Source organism: Natrix helvetica (genome assembly GCF_964273705.1).
Source record: "Natrix helvetica genome assembly, chromosome: 1".
Taxonomy (NCBI): domain Eukaryota; kingdom Metazoa; phylum Chordata; class Lepidosauria; order Squamata; family Natricidae; genus Natrix; species Natrix helvetica.
The window spans coordinates 148914132-148936248 of record NC_138548.1 but is presented as its reverse complement, the minus strand read 5'-3'; the positions used below and the strand labels follow the sequence as shown (position 1 = coordinate 148936248).

General features: G+C 42.4%; 2 long non-coding RNA genes across 3 annotated transcripts in view; one reads left to right on the top strand and one right to left on the bottom strand.

The window, feature by feature from the left end:
* LOC309383682 overlaps positions 1-4000 on the top strand; it is a 64106-nt gene extending 60106 nt beyond the window's left edge. The window contains exon 4 of the long non-coding RNA XR_014173895.1: positions 3750-4000. This is a non-coding gene — a long non-coding RNA (uncharacterized lncRNA). The remainder of the gene's footprint in view (positions 1-3749) is intronic.
* Positions 4001-5769: 1769 nt separating this feature from the next.
* LOC309384661 lies at positions 5770-21910 on the bottom strand. Of its 2 annotated transcripts, none has more exons than XR_014174095.1 (3): positions 21827-21910; positions 9290-9475; positions 5770-5876 (listed from the first exon to the last, which is right to left on the bottom strand). It is a non-coding gene; the product is annotated as an uncharacterized lncRNA (long non-coding RNA). The 2 variants fall into 2 exon arrangements; XR_014174096.1 differs by lacking the exon at positions 21827-21910 and adding an exon at positions 12077-12197.
* Between the last annotated feature and the right edge of the window lie 207 nt (positions 21911-22117).

The window sequence follows — 22117 nt, the reverse complement described above, 5'->3', positions numbered from 1 at the left end:
GAATGCATCCCCCAGGAGGGTTGAATAGATGCCAGTGATAGAGAGCCCTAAAGCCCAGAACCAATCCAGCCCCAGTAAAGAAGCGAGAGGGTCCCGGACAACAATGAGGGGTAGGATACTCTGAAAGTGGCCATATTGAACAAGGAAACGGCCATAGCCCAGGACAGGGATTGGGTTTCCCTGATAGTCCTTTAAATGGCAGGTGGAAGGCAGCAACTGGTTGTGCTGGAAGCGAGGGAGGAGGCTGCATAATGTGTCCCAAGAGATGATAGACTTCGCAGAGCCCGTGTCCAGTTCCATGGTGCAGGGCTGGCCTTCTAAGGAAATCTGGAGGGGTAGCTTACCACGACCACCCAAGGGGGTGGATGCAATGTCAATGGCCCACTCGGAATGGGTGTCTTCTGTGTCCCCAATGGTGAATTTTTTTTGGTGCCTTGTAGTTTTTTGGACAGAATCACAGCGGGTGGATGAAGAGTAGTCCCCAGAACAGTGGTCGAGGGTGGTGGAGCGGCAGGCCGTCGCAATTTGCCCCTTCTTTCTGCACCTGAGGCAGATGGCTGATTTAAATTTGCAGGTGGACCACAAGTGTTTTCCACCGCAGCTCAAACAGTTTCGAATGTCGGTTTGAAAGGGACCACCATTGTGGGACAGTAGTTTGAGGCGATCAATGGCGAGGTCAACGTCAGATTTAATTGAGTCAGCTTCTTGTTAGTAGTGGACAGAGGAAGCCAGGGAGGGTGCAGGAGTGGCCATCTGGAAACTGCGGATTTCTGTGGTAGATTGATCAGCAATTTCTAAGGCACGAGCTTCATCCACTGTGATCTTTAATGAGAGCTCAGAGCAGGCGAGGATTCGTCATTGTAATCTTAAGTCCTTGAGTCCATAAATGAATTGCTCAAGAAGTGACTCATCCAAGTCGCCGAACTCCCAGTGGATGGCGGCAGCCCTGAGGGAGGCAATGTAGTGGCTGATGGATTCTCCCTCAGACTGGATACATTTCCGAAACTGCTGCCACCGGGCAAAACGGGACAGGGTAGGAGCATAGTGGGACTGGAGCCTAGTAAGGAGCAGATCCCAAGGAATGGTGTGTACTGTGGTCGGTGTGGCGGGAGCCTAAGCTGTGGCAAACATGTCAGGGCTGCAATAGTTGAGGAAAACTCCATGCTTTCGCTCCAGGGGAAGCTCAGTGAGATTGTGAGCCTGGAGAAAACATTCAAAGTGCTCAAGGAAAGCGTCCCAAGATTCTGCCTCAGGGCGATAGGCAACAAACACGGTAGCGGCAGCCATAGCAGATAAGTGCAGCGGTTCTGTGGAAGACACCTTCGTTGCCAGTTTTATAGTCTCAGTTAACGCATCAATGACTGAGGAGACAGCTTCATTCAGGAACTATTTATTAATGGTAACCATTAGAACAGAACGGAGAACAAACCCCGTCTGACAGCTATTTATATGAGAGCTGTCAGACGGGGAACCAATGAGAGTGTTGCAGGCACATCTGGACCAATCAGGGCTACTCCTGTGTCCTCGTGTCTCCAAGGGACACAACAATATCAACGTTACTTAGCCAGATGCTCAGCTTCAGAGTGATGTGGCATTTTGGATAGGATTGCCAGACAAATTTATACTTTAGTATCGGATCCGAACACTTTTCAGATTTGTTTTTCAAAAGCAAACTGGTAGAAACTGAAGTTATTTAACTATCTAGCACCAGTGAGACCTGTTGCCTCCTGCCAATATTAGATAATAGGTTTTCTTTTGAAACACAGCAGGTAAAGCGCTTAGTCTGTCTTAGCTCATTGTGAAGATAGATAAATAGAATCAATTTGAGTTAGTATTTAAGTGAAACTAAATTGAGACATTTTAAAAGATCCTGGAAAAAGGTAATGGCAAACAATTGCCCAGAATCTGTAGTGACAAGAATTCAATTTCAGGGAGAATTTACCTTGCTTGTCTTTTAAATCAAAGTTTGTAAGATGTCTGCAAAGGCAGGCCCAGGTAAAATGCATTGCAGTAGTTTAGGCTGGATGGGATAAAAATGTAAATGTTTGGTATATTAAAATCTCTTTTTCAAGGTTAGATAATTGCTGATCTACCAGAAAAAGGTAACTATGTTTCATGGCCAATAACGTATCACCTTTGAGTTGCAAATCTCATCATCTCAACAGATCAATTCCTAGGTCAACCAACAGTTGTCTCGTTGGTATATATTTATGTATGTATATAGTTATGTGTGTGTTTGCATATATATACACTTTCTATTGAAGTGTATTTCTATTGAGAGCAGGCAACAGAATTTCATGTTTAATATCAGCCATACTGTAATGCTCACAGTAAAAACAATGACAATAAAAGTTATATTACCTCATCTCATCTCATCTCTCTCTCTCTCCCCCCCTCCCCCTCTCCCTCTCCCCCTCTCCCTATCCCTCCCCCTATCTCTATCCCTATCCAGTGGTGGGATTCAAATAATGTAACAACCGGTTCTCTTCCCTAATGATTTCTTCCAACAACCAGTTCACCAAAAACTGCTCAGAAAGTTAACAGTCGGTTCTCCTAAATAGTGCAAAATGACTGAATCCCACCATTGTCCCTATCCCTATCACCCCTTATCTTATCTTATCTTATCTTATCTTATCTTATTACCTTACCTTGGCATCTTTATCAGGTCTGTGCCTAAAAGCATACCTGGATCTCACAGAGAAGAGAGAAGGTGGAATTGCTGATATTAATGATGTTTCTTCTGAATCCTTGGACACATTCACCCAATGGAAATTAGCTTTGACTTCCACAAGCCATACAAGGTCTTCCTTTTAATATGTCAAGATAAATGTCATTTGACAATAATGAAGAAGAGGTATGAAATGAACTAGGAACTCTTCCCCAGTTTCCAGTCATAGACATGATATCGTCTCTCTGTAGACCTAAGATATGGTCTGAGAGCTATCAGGAAATCAAGCATTTTATCATCACAAGCAAGCAGATAATGTCAATTGTTCCATTTAAATTTCAGCTTTACCAAGCAATATCTGAGCAGGACAGAAGAGGCATTGAAAACTCTCAATTTCAATATTCTCTAGCCAAAACATCTTGAAACCCACCCCCTCCTAATAAATGTTGCACTAAGTACTGAATTTTTTTAATGGTGGGGGTGTATATTACCATAAAATACCAGGCCACTCCATATTGGAAAGACGGAAGAATCAATTCCTACAAGTTGGGAAATGGTGTAAAAGAACAGCAAAGGAATCCCTAGTCTTATGTGCCATACACATAATTGATGTTGCTTAAATAATCTATGAAACAAAGTAGCTGACTATAATAGAAAATGCAAACAATAGAATACAATAGAATAATGTGAGCCCTTCTTCTGATATTAAACTTGTATGGAGTTCTGACTAATTCTGAAAAATCCAGCTAGTTGGAGTAGGTTGCTATGAAATCTGTGATGTGCTTCACTGTGATGCCCTTCATTGATACCAGTATATTAATGTATCAGATGTATGCCTCACCGATATCAGCATCATCTGCTATGGCCTGCATTTATGCTATAAGCACTGTACTGTGCCAATGATCAAAACAGGGATCTGTTACTTTCATGGCCTAGAGTTATTTAAAAGGAGCGAAATAATGAAATTTGATAATTCCCCTCCTAGGCCCTTCGTTTTCCAGGCTGGTTCTGATCATATTAAATTCTAGATTTGGAGTATTTTTTTTAATATCTAATCTGGTTCTCTTGTATTTTCTGGCAGGGCTATCGGTCAACAAAAGGAGAAGAAACCTACCTGAATAACATTTGTAGAAAATGAAGCTGGTGTTTTCAGCCTAAATACCTTTGGATTTGCAAAAGCAGATCGTAGACAAAGGAAGCACTCTGCAATAGATTTCTCCATTCATAATGACAGGAACGTCTCTCTCAATATTACTTAGCTAATGAAGGAATAGATCTGCTGTGACATTCCTGGGAGGCTCATTTTCTTGAGTACAGTAGTAAAAGTTAGCTGATGAATGACCTAAACTGCTTAATGCTTCTACTTATAACTCCTGAGCAGCAAGGCGTATCTTGGAGAGTACTGGAGGAGCTATCCTCAGGAGACCCCAGTGTCCTTGTAGGTTGTCAGAGTCAATGAGCCAGGTTTATTTCAAATGGCTCCTTAAATGAACATTTATTTTGTGCCAGTAACACGTTTTTGATTAACAGCTCCTTTTGACTAATTTGCTTCCCAAAACAGCCCAATAAAGGAGTCGTTTAAAACATAATTAAAAGCATGTTATTGCTAGTAGTTAATACTGATTAAAATGGGCATTAAGACAATTATCGCGGAAGGAAAGGAAGCACTTTGAAGTTCGTATGGAATCCATGCATGCCATTTCATCTATACTATACATTTACAGGCTGCTTACTAAGTTTCTCAGAGTTCTTGGTAGGTGTAACTTTCTCAAAATTTGTAAATTACCTCTACTGTTTTTTTTTTAATGATGATGATGTTATCCATTCAATCTTGTCCATCTCTTGGCAATTGTATGGGCCAGGACTTTCTTTATCTTCTGATATTGCACTACTTCTTTAAGTTGTCCTATGCCCGTGATGGCAAACCTATGGCATGCATGGCACACGGAGGCCTCTCTGCCGGCATGTGAATCATTGCCCCAGCTCAGCTCCTCCGTGTGTGCATGTATGCTCCCGGGTGAGGTGTGTGGAGGGGTTGCACACACATTGCATTATGGGTGTGGGCACACGTGCGTACAGTGTCATGCACATATGTGCGCTTTTGGTGCACGAGGACAAAAAGATTAGCCATCACTGTTCTATGCTATATATCTTGGATTCCTTATTAACACACAGGAACAGTTAATGTAGAGGCATTCCACTTGTGAATCACCCCTACCCTTCCTCTATCCCACAAAATTACTGCTTTGGAAAACATTCAAAGAAGTCTCCAGGAAGCAGAAATAGCTGGTCTGTTTCCAAACTAGAAATGAAGGTAAGAGATACATTCTTTGTTCTTGCTCAAAACTGTTAAGCCATTGTGTTATAAATGTCTCTTATCTTTGGGCTCTATCAATTTTATGAGATTTTTAGTATAACCTTAGAAATTTTAAGTTCTCTTTGCCTCAATGACATACTTGTTAAGATCACATCCATATGGCTAACTATAACCAGCTCTGGATATGAGGATATCAACATGGCATAAATATGACAAAACTTGTGGTGATGGCTGATTTGCTGTGCTTACATGAAAATCACAAAAAAAAAAATGTGTTTGTGAAATGACCTAATAGGCAATGAACTGGCAATTGTCCACATGAGATGCTAACAAAATTGATACATCCCTAAAATACACAAGTTGATTTGCATTACTTTCACTGTTCTGCTTCATCTAAACTTCACTAGAAATTTAGATAAATCTTAGAGAAAATAAATCTGAGCCAAAACTAGTTCCTTTATGTTTTGGGAGTTTTTGAAAACATGCATCTTAGTTATGTTAATTTATTAATGATTGTGAATATGATAGTTTTTCTCTTTATTTTAAAGAGGCTTCCTTTCCTTTCCTTTCCCTTCCCTTTCCATTCCTTTCCCCAGCATTTTTGTTGGTTCCATTGGAGTTCATGATATTAAATTCATTGATACTGACAGCTTCATCATATAAGGCAGGGGTGTCCAAATTTGGGATCTTTAAGACTTGTGGACTACAGAATAGTATCAAGTATTACTTCCAATAACATTACTATGGTAATAGTGACAATGAGTACAATATTTATGTATGTTATTCTTCTTTGAAGATGATTTTGGAGGACTGAAGCTTTGCAAGTTGGGAGACTCCTGCTTCACTTTGTTTCTTGTCAGTGTTCCTGATTCTGCTGCCAATTTCTTCCTTCTGCAGAGAAAATGGAAGAGATTTGGATTTAATTTTAAGCCTAGACACAGACTGTAATTTGCTAAAAAGAAGGGCCATGCTAACAAATCCTTGCAAACAGAGAGGTTGTTATCTTTAGCACATTTGTTTGGAAATAAGTTCCCTTGGAATCCAGTGGACTTAACCCAAAGAGATTTTAGAGCAGACTTACAATGTCCTTTTTTCCCTTTTCTTTCTGAAACAGCTCCCTTCTTTTTGTATAAATACTTCAAATCCATGATAAGGGAAACACTTAGATTACCTTTTCCCCTCTTGCTTGATTCAAATAAGATGAACCTACTTTCTAAATAAAAGGCTCGCTCCACTTAGTCCTTGACCGTTTACAACATATGATGAACAATTGTAGGAACTGGGCATGTCTAATCTAACAAAGAGAAAGACTAAAGGGTGATATGATAGCAACTTTCTAATATTTGAGAGGCTGCCACAAAGAAAAGGGGGACAACCTATTCTCCAAAGCACCTGAATGCAGGACAACAAGTAAAGGATGGGAATTTAACAAAGATCTAGCCTAGACCTGAGGTGAAATTTCCTGACAGTGAGAACAATTAATCAGTGGAATGGCTTGCCTTCAGAGGTTGTGGGTGCTCCATCACTGGAGGCTTTCAAAGAAGATATTGGAGAGCCATTTGTCCTAGATGGTTTAGGGTCTCCTGCTTGAGCAGAGATTGGATGAGAAGTTATCCAATTCTGCTACTATTCTGTTATTAAATAACAGCCATTTGGAATGTCATTCTTGTCATATTGGTTTAATCATCAGACCATTTATGATCAAGTAAAGATCTAAGAAAGATTAAGGCATACTCAGAGAAACTTCTCTATGAGAATGGTCGTGAGAATTGGGCAAACCTCATGATTGGTTTCCCTGGCCTATCGTTGTTAAATTTACCAGGTTTGGATTTCAGTCAGGGACTACATGTACTGTTACATTAGGACCTGTGTTTAGATGTCTTTTGTAGGTAGAGGGTAGAGGGTCTGAGGGTAGAACAAGAAGCAATGGGTGGAAACTAAACAAGGAGAGAAGCAACTTAGAACTGAGGAGAAATTTCCTGACAGTGAGAACAATTAATCAGTGGAACAGAAGTTGCCTCCAGAAGTTGTGAATTCCCCAACACTGGAAGTCTTTAGGAAGATGTTGGATAGCCATCTGTCTGAAATGGTATAGGGTTTCCTGCCTAGGTTGGACTAGAAGACCTCCAAGGTCCCTTCCAACTCTACTATTGTATTGTATATAACAGTTTAACTCAGCACCCTCCAACCTTTGAGGCATCAGGGACTGGTTCATTGGAGAGAGGTTTCTTCACTGACTGGAGCATGTGTGGTTTCATGTGCTGCCTGCATCCTGTGGATGGAGCTTTGCTTCTTTGCACAGCCTGGTCTCTGACATGCCGCAGCCCAGTGCCAGTCCACGGACCTGGGGTTGGGGAACCCTGGTTTAACTGCTTGTTATAATCACTGCCTCTACTGTCATATATCCTTCAGGCAGTCTGTCATGGTTCCAAACAAAGCCAGCAAAACAAGATTCCACACAGTGAGTAGAACAGGACTCTACTGGAGTCTCAGCTTGGCATGTGGTGAACAATAGAGTAAAAGGGTTTCTAGCCATCATTACTGGCTTCTGCTAGCCAGTTGGATATATTGACTTAGCACACTCCTCCGTCCTGTTCCTGGGTGGCTCCAGCCCAATACTCTTGCTGCAGCCTGGTTGCTCCCAGGCCTTCTCCAGCAAGTACTTATTTGGCCCAGCTCCAGCAAGCACTCTTGAGCCCCATTACTCTCTGGCTGGCTCCAGCAAATACTCTTCAGGCCTGGATAGCTTCTGAATTGACCACAGCTGGCTTGCCTTCCTGGTTCCTTTCCCAGCATTAATCCCATCATCCAACACCCCTCTGTGGCCTCATGCATCCCTCTCTCCCTACACATACGTGGCAACTCCGAAACAGCACATTGTGGCCACTTTGAATAGCGCACTGTCTCAGATGTTGACACAGCCTTTGTAAAATCACTAGTATTGGTCTGTGCCCTGGTTACACATAAACCTATATCAAAATGTTATAAACAGATAAAAGTAATTATCAAGATGGATATTAGCTATGTTCAAGCATTCAGAAACAAGGAGAATAACTTATACTAGTGAAACAGTCAGCATTTTTTTTTAAAAAAATGTAGTCCAATTAATGATTTAATAATAGTATCATGAATGATACCATTATTAATGTTTTGAAAAAAAGATTGCTTACCTACTTTACTACACAAAATATAATAGGAGATGGAATGCTTCTTCCCAAAACTCTTAATATGGTATGACAATAATTATTGCTTCAAGATGTAAGCAATAAAAATGGTTGTTATGGCAAATCAATAAAAATGAAACTTGGAATTTACCATGATATGAAAAATGTTGAATATCTAGTGCATGGCATTCAGTAAAAAAAAGCTAATTATTTGATATTGGGAAGATAGTCTTAATTCAGATTAATAGATGTGGATTACAGATTCACTTTCCATTTATATTCTGGCACTTTACTGATGCAGTGGAAAGAATGATGTATATCATGCCATGGGTTCAAGGTTTAAATGATTTATTTAAAAATTAGAGTCAACACTTATTTGTTTTGGTATGTAATATATTTATTAGTGATTTCATTTTTTTCTGGCTGTTTTGCCTTTTTCCTTCCTTCCTTCCTTCCTTCCTTCCTTCCTTCCTTCCTTTCATTAAAAGTAAACAAATTCCCCCATAAACTTAATAAAGCATAAACAAAGCATTTAAAAAAAAAAACTACAAGGGGAAATTAAAGCTTTTCTTGAGCCCCATAATTTCACTGTTATCTTTTTTTTTTTACAGCAAGAGTAGCAATAGGGGGGAAATGATCTGGAAGTTGCCCCAACCTTTTGTCCTTTGAAATATTTAACCCAAATATTCTGCTAAATAATTCCAGGGACAGTTGAGTCAAGGAGTTGCCCCCACCTTCCGGCTGCATGGATGTGATGCATGTCATACCAAAAGCAAATAAAACAGAAATAATCCCAAAGAAAATTGGTGTAGTATGCCTCTGCACAACTCCAATGACCACAAAAATGGGAGAAGCCCCGCAGCAACCCATAACTTTCATTTACAAATGCCCCTAACATCCTCTCCAAGTCAACATGCTGAATATTACAGCTGGTGGCATCTCAGATGATCCTCTGTTCAGTTATTTAAGGACACAAAACGAGCATGGTGGAACAAAAGGCTTACTAGGGACTGAGGAGAAGAGATGATGTGACCATATTAGCCTGAAACCCAAAAATCCCCTCTCTATTTATACTTCTTGGAGGTCAACTGAGTTCAACATTGATATAAGGAGAGACAAAGACTAACAGATTTTACTCACCCTGGGGCTCTCCTCTATTGGTTTTGGGCTAACCCTAACCCATCAGGAATAGGGTTTAGAGGAAAGCAATTTCATGGGGTCACAGCAGGCAAAAAAAAAGATGTTACTAAAGCTTCTTTGTGCAGAAATGGGGTGCAAGTGGGAGCCTGGAATATGTGCTTCACTAAATTCTGCCCCTTCAATTTTCTGAAGTACAAAAGCAGAAATATAGATGTCTGTGAATAGCAAAGAAAGGAGCTAACAATATTGTTTAATATTAGAAACATGGTTGCAAATCCTTTTGTAATTTAAGGTTGACTTCATATTTCTGAATATCTACATCCAGCTTGCTTCCCACCTTGCTTTAATTTTTCTCAACCTTTTACCGAGTTTACACTGTTATAGGACAATGTTGTTGTGAACAAATGTATGAATTCAGTTCGCTTCCTTAGTGGTTTATTTGGAAAAAGAGGTACAAAAGCCATTGTTTTATTTTGGGGGGGAATGCTCATGGTTTTCTTTTGTCACTAAAAAAAAAAAGCAATTGCAATAGAACAAAATAATATTGAGATTTCATTTTTCTCCATATCGTTTTTTGAACCCAAGTAAGTGCTAGATGACCAATGCCTGCAGATACATAATTTCAGAAGCTGTTCCTGACATAAGTCATCTGAACAAGAAATTGAATAGCAGGAAACCAGATGAGAACATATTTAATATTTTAATACACTGAGAGATGATGGCTCTTTGTGTGTTTTACTTTGCAACTCTATTAATGCTTATAAGAATCACTAAAAAGAAGGAGGGGAAATGTTTTACTGAGAATCTTCTTAGCTCATTTATAAATGCAGCTTATTACTTTTATTATCTAATTTTAGGAGCTTGTCTTTTACAGGAAAACACAATTTTAATTGTAATAGGATAGGTTTTATGCCCAGAGAAGAAGAATAAGTTCTGTTATCTTTTCCTTGTCTTTTCTTTTTCTATAATCTTATGCAGTAAAGACATCATTGAATACAAACCTAGACATACATGTCATTATTAGAAATATACCCATCTCTGATACAATATATTTTATCATATGCAGGACTGATTTACAGTTCAGGTAATTTCCCTATGATTTTTAAAATCAGAAATATGTATAAAAAGCAACCCATGGAAATACAATGGGATGTAATTCTACTTAGTTTTAAGAGACCAATGCCTAGTACAAGATAGCACACAGAGAGTCAAACAAACATTTAAACTTGTGCAATTTTTCTACCAGTTTTACAATATTTTAGTGGAACTCAATGTAGATGCAGTTCCTCAACTTCATCAATGATTTGGATTAGGGGACAGAAGGAGAGTTGATCAATTTTGCAGATGACACCAAGCTGGCAGGCAGAAATAACCAACACTTTAGAAGATAGGCTTAAGATGTAGAAGGATCTTGACAGATTTGAACATTGAGTGCTATCTAACAAAATGAAATTCAATGGTGAAAAAATTAAGGCTCTACATTTAGGCAAGAAAAACCAAAGGCACAGGTGGCTCAATTGTAATAACTATGAGAGGGATCTTGGAGTCCTAGTGGACAATCACTTAAATTTGAGCCAGCTGTGTGCAGCTGCCAAAATAGCCAACACAGTTCTAGGCTGCATTAACACGTGAAATCTTAATAACATTTGCCTTGGTAAGATCATACTTGGAATACTGCATCCAGTTTTGGTCGCCATGACATAAAAAAGATGATTAGAAAGAGTGCAGAAAAGAGCAACAAAGATGATTAGGGGACTGGAGGTTAAAACATATGAAGAATGGTTGCAGGAACTGGGTATGTCAAGTTTAATGAAAAAAAGGACTAGGGGAGCCATGATAGCAGTGTTCCAATATCTCAGGGGTTGCCACAAAGAAGAGGGAGTCAAGCTATTCTCCAAGGCACCTGAGGGTAGAACAAGAAGCAATGGGTGGAAACTAATCAAGGATGGAACCAACCTGGAAATAAGGAGATATTTCCTGTCAATTAGAACAATTAATCAGCCTCCAGATGTTGTGACTTCTCCAAACGGGAAGTTTTTAAGAAAAGATTGGACAACCATTTGTCTGAAATGGTACAGGGTTTCCTGACCAGTGGGACAACAGGTTTCCTGAGTAGGGAGTTGGACTAGAAGACCTCCAAGGTCCCTTCCAACTCTGTTAATCTGTTATATTATCAGTCTATATTACATGTAATATATTTCTTCTAATAATTTGGAACTATGACTCAGATAGTCCTCGACTTAGGACCACAATTGAGCCCCAAATTTCTGTTGTTAAATAGGTTTTCACCTATATTATGATATTTCTTGCCACGGTTGTTAAGTGAATGGCTGCAATTATTAAAGTAGTTAATTACTGTATGGTTTTTAAGGGAATCTACTTCCTCATTGACTTTGCTTGTCAGAAGTTCACAAAAAGTGATCACAAGACCCTGGGACACTCTAACCGTCATAGTTATCAACCAGTTGCCAAGCATCTGAATTTTAATCATGTAGCCGTGGAGATGCTGCAGCAGTTGCAAGTGTGAAAAACTTACAAAATGTGACTTGTTAGTCACTTTTTTCAGTACCCTTTTTCCGATTGGTCATGAGTCACTTTATTCTGTGCCATTGCAATTTTGAACAGTCACTAATGAAGGGTCATAAGTCAAGGACTACCTGTTTTTCATAACCTCATTCATTGACATTTTCATCTATGCATTGCTTCCTTACATTATAGCTGTCACAATTTCCAGTAGGAGCAAAAGGTTAGTTTCAACTCTTCATGTACCTCTTTCCAAAACCCCACCTTGTTTAGCCGCGGTGCCTCTTCCACATGTTAATTTTGGTCCTACCCTGAGCACAGATGGGTTATATAAACTGAAACCATCTCTCTGTTTAAACTCTGCAGACAGATCTTTTCATTCTCTTTGCAGCTGAGGAACAACGCAAACATGTCACAAGTATGACAGTTGATATGGGGCACCGTTGTTGTAAAACAGTATTTCCAAAACCAGTTTCGAGGCTATCAATTTAAAACTTACTAGAGACCTTTCCTTGTTATGTGTATTTATTAGCAAGCAAAAATAAGCTATTCTTATTTAGGTAAGGGGGTCATCACTAGTTGCTATGTGTTCTTTATAGTTGTTTAATTCAACGTAAAGCTGTAGTATGGTGGCTAATTTCATGAACCGCAATAAAGAGGGGAAAACTTAAGCAATATATCGCCAGAGAGCAAAACACAACAAGGCAAATTGAAAAGAAAGTGAGCGCTAAGTCAACCTTGCTTAGACATGTTTATAGTGCTAGAATAATCCATTGGCTTCTAGGAGTTTTGATATAAACTTCTACAAATATACATATCAATCCACAACCTTTCTGTAAAACAAATATTGACAAGAAACAATGCAATAATTGTGCTTTCCATCTGGTGCTCATTCTGCACCGAGAAGAGAAGTAGCACTTCCCCTCATTTTTAAAATCTTCCTCCAGAAAAGACTGATCAAGAGTAAAGAATATAACCAGCTTCTCAAGTCACAAAGATGAAGAAGTTTTTCCCTTCCTAGCCACACATTAGAATTAGAGTGGAGGAAAATAACCTTCAAAACCTTTCAATTTTCAATATTGACCAAAAATCAAGAACATGGGGCAGAAGCTAATACTAATAGGAGGGAAGTCCAAAAGTAATGCTAGAAAGTATTACTATGAGCCATGGGGGCACAGTGGTTAGAATGCAATACTGCATAATTCTGCTGATTGCCAGCTGCCAGTAGTTTGGCAGTTCGAGTCTAACCAGTTCAAGGTTGAGTTTGCCTTTCATCCTCCCAAAGTCAGTAAAATGAAGACACAGATTGTTGGGGGTGATATGCTGACTCTGTAAACTGCTTAGAGAGAGGACCAATACATCTAAGTCAGGGGTGTCAAACTCATGGCCCATGGGCCGAATGCGTCATGTGCTGGCCCTGCCTGGTTTAGCGAAGGGGGGAAAAAGTCCCGATACGTCATGTGACACTGCCGTGACAACATGAGTTTTACACCCCTGGTCTAAGTGCCATTGCTATTCACAGAAAGAGGAGTGGAGGCTTGGAACCAACGTACAGTGGAGATAGTGGGTCAGTCAACAGTAATTGAGTTTAAACATGCTTGAGATAAACACTATTTTCAATTTCAATTTATTTGTGCTTCTAGACCGCCCCCTCTCCCAGAAGGGACTCGGGGCGGTGTACAGTCCATAGAGAATATCACAAAAATACAATAAAAAATTAAATATGTACAGTTTGGAGGAGGTTAAAATGCAATTAAAAGAACTGTACAAAGTTGAATAAATATAATTTTTTTAAAATCCCTAAAACAGACACAACAGATTAAAAAACCCTAAAATAACCAGATAATAATACATTTGCCAGGAGGGACAGTTGTAATTATGCCAGGCCTGCTAATCGGAACAGGTGAGTCTTCAATTTTTGCCGGAAGGAGCGGAGGTCAGAAGTGGTTCTAATGTCGGGGGGAGGTCATTCCAGAGGGTTGGGCCCATCACAGAGAAGGCCCTACTCCTTGGTGTCGCCCGTTGGCATTGCCTAGTGGACGGCACCAGGAGAAGTCCCTCCCTGTGTGAGCGAATTGGCCGCAGGGATGTATGTGGGAGGATGCGATCCCGCAAGTAACTAGGTCCCGTGCCATGGAGCGCTTTAAAGATGGTAATCAGCACCTTGAAACGCACCCGAAAAACCACAGGTAGCCAGTGCAGCTCGCGCAGGAGAGGTGTTACGTGGGAGTACCTCGTACTCCCCATCACAGCCCGCGCGGCTGCGTTCTGAAACAACTGCAGTCTCCGGGCGCGTCCCAAGGGCAGCCCCATGTAGAGAGCGTTGCAGTAATCCAGGCGGGACGTCACCAGCGCATGAGTGACCGTGCGTAGGGCTTCCCGGTCCAGTAGGGGGCGCAATTGGCGCACCAGGCGAACCTGGTGGAACGCCCCCCTCGCCACGGCTGCCACATGGTCATCCATTGACAGCCGGGCATCAAGGAGGACGCCCAAATTGCGCGCCCGTTCCACAGGGGGCAATTGTTCGCCCCCTATGGCCAGCGATGGAATCAGCTGGCTGAACCGAGGTGCCGGTAGCCACAGCCACTCAGTCTTGGAGGGGTTGAGTTTAAGTCTGTTGTCCCCCATCCAGACCCCGACGGCTTCCAAGCACCGGGAGATCACTTCAACAGCCTCGTTGGGGTGGTTTGGGGTTGAAATATACAGCTGAGTATCATCAGCGTAGAGGTGATACCCAACCCCAAAACCACGGATGATCTCACCCAGCAGCATATGTGTTGAACAGGAGAGGCGAGAGGACCGACCCCTGTGGCACTCCACAAGTGAGTGGCCTCGGGGTCGACCTCTGTCCCCCTGTCAACACACATTGCCTCCGGTCGGAGAGGTAGGAGCCGAACCACCGCAAAACGGTACCTCCGACTCCTATCCCCTCCAACCGGCGCAATAGGATACCATGGTCGATGGTATCAAAAGCCGCCGAGAGGTCTAATAGGACCAGGATAGAGGAACAACCTCTATCTCTGGCCCTCCAGAGATCATCGACCAACGCGACCAAGGCTGTCTCTGTGCTGTGCCCGGGTCGGAAGCCGGACTGGCATGAGTCTAGATACTCGGATTTGTCAAGGTGTTGTGGAAACTGCTGCGCCACCACATTCTCGACAACCTTCGCTAAAAACGGAAGGTTGGAGACTGGACGATAGTTAGCTAGCTCCATTGGGTCGAGTGCAGGCCTCTTAAGTAAGGGTCTCACCACCGCCTCCTTCAAGGCGGCTGGTAAGGATCCCTCACCCAATGAGGCATTCACCAGGCCCAGAAGCCAGCCTCGGGTCACCTCCCAAGATGCCAGTACCAACCAGGAGGGACACGGGTCCATTAAACATGTGGTGGGTCGTAGCCGTCCACGCAACCTATCCAAATCCTCGGGGGCAACAGAATCAAACTCCTCCCAGGATGGTCTCACAAGACTCGCTGTTGGCGGCCCGTCCGGTCCACTGAGGGGGGCCCATCCGCTCCGGATCTGAGCGACTTTATCCTGCAGATATTCCCCAAACTCCTCTGCTCTGCCCTGCAAGGGTGCCCCTTGCGTCCTCTGTGACAAGAGGGAGCGGGTCACCCTAAACAGGGCGGCAGGGCGGTTATCCGCGGACGCAATAAGAGCAGCGCAATATCTACGTTTGGCTGCCCTTAATGCCACAAGGTAGGTCCGTAAATAGGCTCTTACCTGTGTTCGATCAGATTCGGAGCGTGAGGACCTCCACCTGCTCTCTAGACGTCTCCTATGGCGCTTCATCACCCTCAGCTCCTCGGTATACCAAGGAGCCCGGGTGGGTCGCTGCCGCAGGAGAGGTCGCAAAGGCGCAACCCGGTCCAAGGCCCCAGCCGCCGCCCTATTGCAGGCGGCCGCTAGGTCTTCCGACCGAGCGCGGGTCAGGGCTACAGGTAATGGCCCAAGCTCCATCTGGAACCTATCCGGCTCCATCAGGTGCTTGGGGCGGTACCAGCTTGGACCATCTGGTCCCGCCTCCTCGCGGTGGGGGGTAGCGCCAGGGAAGTCCAGCCGGAGACATGAGTGATCCGACCATGACAGGGGTATAACAACAAAGTCCCCTATACCCAGATCACTCGTCCACTGCTCAGATACAAAAACAAGGTCCAATGTGTGGCCACCTTCGTGTGTGGGGCCCTGAATTAACTGGGTCAGGCCCATGGCTGTCATGGAAGCCATGAACTCCCGAGCCACCTCAGACGCTGCTCCCGTCGACGGCAGGTTGAAATCCCCCATAACCACAAGCCTGGGGATCTCAACCGCCGTCTCCGAGATCAGCTCGAGGAGCTCGGGCAGGGCCGCTGATGTATAGCGAGGAGCCAAGTATACAATCAGCAAACCCAACTGCCTCCCTGGGCCCCATTTCACACCAAGGGACTCACACCCGGATATCTGAGGAACAGTGAACTCCCTCGGCTCTAGACCTTCCCGTATAACTACCGCCACCCCACCACCCTTACCCAGGGCCCGAGGCTGATGGAATGCGCGGAAACCTGGTGGGCACATTTCCACGAGGGGTAAACCACCCTCGTGGCCCAACCAGGTCTCCGTTATCCCTGCAAGGTCCAGCTCCCCATCAGAGATCAGCTCATTAATGAGGGGGGCCTTGTTGGTTACGGACCTTGCATTGCAAAGCATCAGCCGTAGGCCCGGGCTCTGTAGTTCCTGGCCACCTAGGTTGCGGGGGTTGGTACAAACGACCGGGCGTAGCCAACAGCCACGGTCTCCCAACCGACCTTGTAATCTTCTTTTGTCCTCGCATCCCCCCCTCCCCGCGACCGTTGTAATCAAACAACCCTCTATTGGAATAACTTGTTCCCTCTCCCCCCCCCACTCCGCTCACTTCCCTCCTGGACTCACCTGTTCGTCTGGCACTGGCTTCCCTCCTGGCCTGGTTATCCCCCCCTCCCTTCCCAGAACCCCCTAAAAACAATATAAAACATTTAGCTAAAAAGCCCCTCAGCTTCCTCTTCTTCCACCTCTCGGGGTTCACAAACCCGTCATCAAGGCTGGCCCCTGAGAGAGCCAAGGGCCATACCTGCGAAAGAGGGGCCTCCCGCAGGCGGAGCAGATCAGACCTCGAATAAATTAAAACGTTATAATAGTCCCAGTAGGGTAGGGGTGCAGATGATACAAAGTTAGTAATTAATAGAGTCTCGGTGGAATGGAGGGTAGAAAGTTAATAAATAGAAGAGTCTCAATGGAGGGTAGGGGATATTCCAGTGTCCAGGTGGTACTTGGTACTTGGAGGCAGGGGGGGGGGAGGGCAAGAAATGATTCAATATCCCAGGTGGTAGGGGGAAGGCAAAGGTAGCAAAAATAGTGGAGGGTAAATGAAAGTTCAGCTTAGCTGTTTCCAGGTGGATACAGCCCCCCCCCCGATGGATGGGGGGGCCTGGAGGGGTATGGGAGCAGCCAGGAATGATAAAATAACCCAGGAGTCCCTGGCTGCGGCTCCCTCCCTTCGTCTGCCGCCGCAGGCATCTCCCTTTGATCCTCTGACTGCCTCTGCCTCTGGCTGCTTCCCAGCCCTTCTCACCTATCAGCTGATTATTCCAATGTCCTGTTGCATCCCGTTGCTCCCCCTAAAGCCCTTTGATGTCTCTGGGTCTCTGGGGGCCTCCGGAGCCTCTCACCCCCTCTTCCTTACTCCTCTTCTGGCATTTCTGGCTTTTCGGCTTCTCCTTTCGGCGTTTTCGGTGCCAGCGCCGTCTGCGCAATCGCACCACGCCATCGCCATTGCTCTCTCCTTGCTGTTTACAGCCCTCCGAGCCTCTTTCCTCTCCGCTCTTCACCGACCACCCTGTCGGGCTAATATCAGCCTGAAACATGCCTGGGTGGTCGGGCTGTCCAACTCTCGACCCCCTTCGATGGTATGGGGGCCGGCAGCAGTCCCTACCCGGTCGGGAGCTCCATGGTGTTCCTGGAGCTCAGAGGACGACCGCCATTCGTAGGAAGCTCCTCCTCCTATGTCTCCATTACACTCCAACACATCTCCATTATCTGACAAAAATTAAAAAAATAAAATTAAAATTAAAAATAATAAATGAAAAAATGAAAAACAGCACAACAACAAAAAATCTTCATAGGGCAGACTTCATGGACCATTAAGGTTTGGGTTTTTTTGACATTGGTTTTCTATGTTTCTATGTCTTTAACCTGAAATCTTACATCATTGACATGGTCCTCCCCTTCTCCTTTAATAGTGCAGAAATATACTAAGTATTGTGCTGCATTGATCCCCAAATCATCTTCTGTCACTCACATGTTCTTTAACAATTAAAAAGCTAAGAAAACTTTGTTAAAAAAAGAAATTGTAAGGAATTGTCCATGTCACTGTTTAGTTAAATAATAAGCAATATTACAGCAAGAGAAAACAAAAATACTAAACATAATTTTCCATATCATTGTACTTGTTTTTTAGGGTCATAGTAATTTAAGAGGCTTCTTTATGCTAATATTTTAAATATTATGTCCAGTAATGGAAAGACATATAAGGTATTAGTGGAACATTGATATAGAAAGTAGATTGTAAGCACTGTGAAAATGATGTAAAAGTCACAGGGCAGCACAGTTTTCTCTAAATCAAGTATTATTAATTTAACCTTATCCCATAAAAAAGAAAAATGTTTTGGTAAATCATAGAAATGTTGGGTTTTTTTTTACTAATCAAATGCTCAATTAAAACATCATCACCAGTTACAAATTTGGACAACTGGCCTCATATCTATCTATCTATCTATCTATCTATCTATCTATCTATCTATCTATCTATCTATCTATCTATCTATCTATCTGCTGTGTGTGTGTATGTTCAGCATAACTCTGGAACACCTCAAGCCATTTCAAACAAAATTGATGCACAGATGACTTACTCTCTGGAAACAAATACTGTGGCAGTAAGATGCCCCTAAAACTCCTTGGGGTCTGTGTTCTGTTAAGATACAGCCTGTTGTGCCTTAAAATGGCTTCTACCGTACTGCCATAAAATTGCTTCTACTATACAGTGCAGAGGAGTTGCCATGGTAACGGCCTCACAGTACTCCACAAGGGGGCTCCCTCTGATAAGGGGGGAAATCCAACATTAGAAATTAGGTTTGGTCGGAACATTTCTCCCCTATAAATAAATACCCATGCAATACTGGGTTATCGGCTAGCTGGCTGTAAATAATAATAATGAAGGACATTTTTCTTAGATTCATAGCAATAAATCAATAGCGTTATTGTACAAATCTTATTACAAAATTCTATATTAGTCTATTCATTAACTGTAATAAACATTCTACAGGTGTGCCTATTGTTAAGAGAATGTACAAAATCTTGTGACTGCACATGCTCAAGGCATATTTAATGAGTTTATATCATGACTATTTCCTTCTTTGTGAAGACTTCATTTCTTGGAGGCTGTGTATTATCCACGTACATCTTAAATTTATTTCTGTCTGTGAATATGCATGCATATTGTGTAGGTGTGTGTTTATGTGTGTGTGTTTAGACGTATCTAAAGTTCTGTTTGCACTTTGTCATTATTGGGTACTGAATGAGAATTAATGAGAAAAATAAATAAATTCAACAACTGTAGAATCAGGTTGCAGCATAACAAAATTGACAAAAGTGAAGGGTGTTACGTACGGACTTACGTTGTTAAATTTACATGTTTTCACATGCTCACCAGGGATTGGTTGCCCAAACCCCGGGAAGTTTAAACTACTATCATTGGATGGCTGATTTGCTGGAGCTCTTTAAAAGGTGAGCTCCAGCAGCCCAGCTGGCAGAGCGCAGTCACTTACTCTTGCAATAAAAAGTGCTGAAACTCACTCGCGCCTCTCGCCTGCTGCTTCTCACCAATCTAACAAAGGGGGTCTGAATACTTTCTGAATGTATATCATCTATATCATGTATATCTATAGCCACAGTTTTAGGTACAATTATATATCATAGCACGCTAGGAATCAGTCACCTTGTTAAAAAATAATCTGTTCTAAATATCTATAGCTTGAGTAATATAACCATGCTTTCGTACATATAAACAGAAGCAACTATCAAGAAATAAAGTCCATTAAGCCTCTAAACCCCTCCCCTCCAGAAGTGGGTTCCTATCGGTTCAGACCTGTTCGGACGAGTAACTCCTACTTGTCTGGACACGCGCCTGAACCGGTTCTATCAGTGGTGCGTAGATGCCACCATCTTGTTTTTTGCTTCTGTGCATGCGCAGAAGCAATTTTTTTACTACTGTGCATGCGCATGTAGCGTGTATCAAGCACATGTGTGCCCGAAACACATCCTTGAGTGAACCAGCAGTAAAAGAAGCTGGAACCCACCCCTGCTCCCCTCCAATATCCAGAACAAAAATAATCTACTTGATAACCACTGATCACCCTCCTTTGGGATATTAGAGATACGACAACCTATCTAGAAAACAAACGGAACAATATACGAAAATGTAACAAACGTTCCTGTGAAACAGTCCAGAAAACCAAGTGTCCAGTTTTCTAAGATGTGCTATAAAATCTGACACAAAAAGAGCCACCCTATGTTTTTCTGCTGTCATGTAAAAGAGTTCCCTTGAAGTCAACAGTCCTTCCTGTAAATTAAGAAGCTCTTATGCCTGATGGCCAATTTAGGCATACAACTATAGGAAGGACATAATAACTTTAGAATGGACATACCTAGCTGGAGGGAAAATAAGATATATTTTACACACACACACACACACACACACACACACACACACACACACAGAGAGAGAGAGAGAGAGAGAGAGAGAGAGAGAGAGAGAGAGAGAGAGAGAGAGAGAGAGAGAGAGAGACTGACTGTAGGAGAACTTTACTTTCAGCAATCCAAACATCAATTCACCCATGAAGTTCACATAATTTTGGTTACTACTGAAAGTAAATTGTAAACTTCAGATTTAGCCAAGAAATACTAGCTCTGACCAATTTTAAGATTGAAAATGAAACTACAATCCACTAAGAAGTCATTTTGCTGAACCAATCCACCAATATATTTCGAAGAATGACCAAATCAGTTGAGAGTGTTGTTGTAAGTGACAGATTCTTTTAAATTTACAGTTACTCATTGACTTACATCCATTCGTCTAATGACCATTCAAAGTTAACACGGCACTCAAAAAAAGTGTCTTATGTTTTTCACACTTATGGCTATTGCAGCATCCCCATGATCATGTGATCAAAATTTGGATGCTTGGCAACTGGCATGTATTTATGATGGTTGCAGTGTCCTGTTTGCAACCTTCTGTTATGCAAAATCAATGGGGAAGCCAGATTCAGAATAACAGAATAAAAGAGTTGGAAGGGACCTTGGAGGTCTTATAGTCCAACCCCCTGCTCAAACATAAAACCCTATAACATTTCAGACGACTGGCTCTTCAATCTCTTCTTAAAAATTTCCAGTGTTGGAGCGTTCACAACTTCAGGAGGCAATCATTTCACTGACTAATTGTTCTAACTGTCAGGAAAATCCAATTAACAAATGTGCTACTAATTTAACAATCATAGTAATTCACTTAACAACTGTGGCAAGAAAAGTTGTAAAATGGGACAAAGCTTACTTCAGAATTCTCTCTCTTAGAAATTTGGGGCTCAATTGTGGTCATAAATTGAGGACTACTTGTAAAATTCATCTATTTTGACTGGAGAACTATATCACAGGATGTGGGACGCTCCCCCACCTCCTAAAGAATGAAATATTTTGCACAATATTAAGAGGGAGAATATTATATTTCCCTAGAGGAGAGATGGAGAAACATATTCTTAGAGGCAGAAACAGCTCCAGTCTTTCTTAATGTGCCCATTTAGAAAGACTGGGCCAGACTATTCAGAAACAAAAGACCTTCAGCGATGGGATTAAAATTTACATTCTCTTCCACCTATATTCTGAGCACAGGACATTACCTTTTAGGATTAACCCACCACCATTAGAATAGCAAAAGACACAGAGCTCCCTACATTGCACAACCTCCAGCAGCATCACAGAAACCAATAAAGCTCCATCCACTCCTTCAACCAATCAGTAAACTGCCCCAGAACCACATGCTCTTGGTGGTTGTGTTCATCAACAAACAGAATACTTCTTTCCAATCAGCCTCCATTTTATTTCCAATATCTTTCTCCCGGCTTGGAACAGGACCTGGATTTTTCTTCCAACAAGGATTTAGGAAGGTGTGAATTTCAAAGGATATTGAGTTTTCATTGGATTATTTTTAAAGGGTAAAAGACATGGGTTAAGTCTGCCCCAGC